General features: G+C 37.1%; 1 pseudogene; it reads right to left on the bottom strand.

The window, feature by feature from the left end:
- Positions 1-1956: 1956 nt before the first annotated feature.
- On the bottom strand, positions 1957-2886 carry LOC118852130 (annotated as a pseudogene).
- Positions 2887-3470: the final 584 nt, after the last annotated feature.

Consider the following 3470-nt stretch of genomic DNA (forward strand, 5'->3'; position numbering starts at 1 on the left):
GATAGTTGAAATCCTGGTTGCTTGTAGTATTTTTTTCTTTGATGTGGAAGCTCTGGAATTGACTATGAAAATTCTCGAACTTTTTCCTTTTAAGGTTACTTTCAAAAGGTGATCGGCTAATTGTTTCAGTTTTCACTTTGCCTTCTGACTCTAATAGATCTTGGCAATTTTTATTTGTGAATTCCATAAATGTAGTGAGAATGAGAAAGAGAGAGAGAAAAAGAGAGAGAAAGAGAGAGAGAGAGAGAGAGAGGGGGAAGGAGTTGCAGTAGAGATGGACTGTAGGATATGGAGCAGTTAATACAAAATTAGGAAATAGAGGAAGTAAATGTTGACTATTTTTGTAGGAATTTATTTTTAATTATTTGAAAATTTTATGATGTATCTTGTTTTTATATTACAGAAATTTACAGATCATTCCCATTTTGCAGGATGTCTCTTGTAACAAAATAAAACAGTTAAGAAGTGACCTCTTCTGAAAGTTCTTGTAATATTTCACATATGCAACCCCCTCCCTAACCTCTTGGTATTAAAAAAATTAACAGAATCTACTCTCTCTCCCTCCTACCCCTCATCCCATTAAAATTGAAATACAAAATTCTTGTCACAAATATGTATAGTCAAGCAAAACAATTTCCATTAAAATACAAGATACACACACGTGCATATATATATGTACATGTATATCTATATCCCAGTCTGGGCTCTAAATCCATCATTTCTCTGTAATGGACAGCATATTCCAACAGACTATGGAACCATCAATGGTTATTGTATTGATAATAGTTCTTACCATTTTTATAGTGTTATTTTTGTATATATTATTCATTTTACAGTGTTATTTTTGTATACATTGTTCTCTTGGACCTGTTCTCACTGTCCACAAGTTTATAAAAGTCCTCAAAATTGTTCCTTTATATAATATTGATATTGTAGCACTGATTCTTCTTCTGGTTCTGCTAATTTCATCCTGCATCAGTTCATATAAATCTTTTCATTTCTTTTGGAAATTATTTCTTCATTTATTACAGCACAATAGTACTCCCTCTAGTCATATGCCACAATATATTTGACAGTTCCTCAAGTGTTTGACTTCTTGGTTTCTGGTTTTTTGTCACCACAAAAAGAGCTGCTATAAATACTATTGTATATGTAAGAACTTTTCCTTCTTCTATGATATTTTTTGGGTATGACAATGAATATTTTCAGCAAATTTTAGGATATAAAATAGATCCACAAAAATTATCAACATTTCCTCTAGAAATTTAGTGAAGAGGAGGAGAAATGAAGAGAAGTGGTAATGGAATTAAGGGAAGGCTCTTTTTCTTCACTAGGATAAAGGAGAACTGAGAATATCTGGAGGAAGATGGAAAGGAGCCAATTGAGTATGAGCATAATGGGACTGAAAGAAATGGAAGAGAGTGAAAAATGAAAAAGCAGTAAAATCATGGACTCTCAGAGTTGGATGGGAAGTCAGGGTCAACTACTCTAATCTCTACCTGAAGCAAAAATTCTTACTATAATATCCCTAAATAATGGGCAGGTCTTCCCTCCTGAAAAATCTTATTATGGTTTTGGACAGACTTAGTGCTTAAGAAGTTTTCCCTGTTATTGAACTAAAATCTTCTTCAATCTGTTTCTGTCTTGGTCTAATAACTATGGTTAAGCAGAGTAAGGCTAATTCCTCTTCCACAAGACCACCTTTCACATATTCGAAAGTTTTTCACTGTCTTCTTTTCTATGGATTATGCTTTCCCAATCATTTTAAGATATCCTCAAATGACCAAACTTCTAGTCCCCTCCCCATACTGGTTACCCTCCTCTGGACACCATATAGCTTCTCCATTAATACCCCTTCAATCAGTCTAAGGCATTGACAGCTATTTAAAATTTAGATTGCACTCTTCCTCTTCCCAGTTTTTCCATCTCATCAATGACCCAGTTTTCTTCATCTCATCAATGACCCCTAATCTTTTGGACCAAGTCCTTGAAGGCTTGTATCACCTGCTTGTTTCTCAGGGTGTAAATGAAGGGATTCATCAGAGGGCTTACTGAAATATTGAGCACAGCCACTCCCTTGTTGAAGGATATATCATCCTTTGCTGAAGGCTTGATGTACATGAAGATGCAGCTTCCATAAGAGAGGGAGATGACAATCATGTGGGAGGAACAGGTGGAAAAAGCTTTCTTCCTTTGTTGAACAGAAGGAAATCTGAGAATTGTTCTGATGATGTTAATATAAGAGTGCATCACAAGTGAAAGGGTTATTACAAGTGTTAGCACTGCCAAGACAGAGTCAACCAGCTCTACAAGTGCTGTGTCTGAGCAAGAGAGCTTAATAATGGGAGTAGTATCACAGTAATAATGGTTTATGACATTGTTTGAACAGAAGTCTTGGTGTTTTGCCATGATAATTCATGTTAGAGACATTAAGAACCCCGCCAACCAAGAGCAGAGAATGAGCAGGACACATACTCTGCTGCTCATGATGGTTGTATAATGTAGGGGTTTGCAGATGGCAATATAGCGATCATAGGACATGGCAGCCAGAAGGTAAAACTCGGTGGCCCCCAGAAATATGGCAAAAAAGTACTGAGTGAAGCAGCCAACAAAGCTAATGATTTTGTTTCCTGTTGAGATACTATGTAGGAGCCTGGGAGTAAAAACAGATGTGAAGAGAACTTCTACGATGGAGAAATTCCGAAGGAAGAAATACATGGGAGTTTGGAGGTGGGAGTCCAGCAGGGTGAGGACGATGATGGTCAAGTTGCCAATGATGCTAAACATGTAAGTGAGAAAGAGAAAGAGGAAAAGCACAACCTGGAATTCAGGAGCATCTGTCAGACCCAGCAGAAGGAAGTCAGTGAATGTGGTGAGGTTTTTCATTGTGGACCTTGGCTGGATCTGAAAGTGAAAAGAAGAGCAATCAGGGGTAAGAATGGGAGAGGTGGGAGTCAGGTTGGGAGTGGAATGGAATAAGTTCATAAATATTCTTTCTATCACATTGGTGTTGGCTTCTTACAAGCTCCATTACCTTCAGGGCCTGTACAGGATAAGTGGTCCTGAAAGTCTATATCAGGGCTTTCACATTTTACTCCTCAAGTAGCAACAATATTCTTTTATGTTCATATACCACAGTTTATTCAGTCATTTCCTAGTTGTCTAAGAAGCTTGTTCTGGATGCTATTTATTTTCTCCTCCCCTTTTCTTTCATTAGCTCTCCCTTTAGGATCAGGTACTTTATTTTGGTTGCAATTATTCCTGGCTCACTAACATTCTTTCTCTTAAATTCTCCCTCTCCAACCCCATTTAATTTTTGTTGAGGAAGTTGTAATTCTATACGAAATTCTTATGTGTGTGTGCGTATGTTCAGCTCTCCTTTGTCCATTTCAGATAAGAGCGAGGTTAATCTAATGCCTACTTCTCCACTCTTTCCTCCGTGTTGGCATGTTTTTCTTAGGCATCCCATT

The sequence above is a fragment of the Trichosurus vulpecula genome, chromosome 5 (assembly GCF_011100635.1).
Source record: "Trichosurus vulpecula isolate mTriVul1 chromosome 5, mTriVul1.pri, whole genome shotgun sequence".
NCBI classification, from domain to species: Eukaryota; Metazoa; Chordata; class Mammalia; order Diprotodontia; family Phalangeridae; genus Trichosurus; species Trichosurus vulpecula.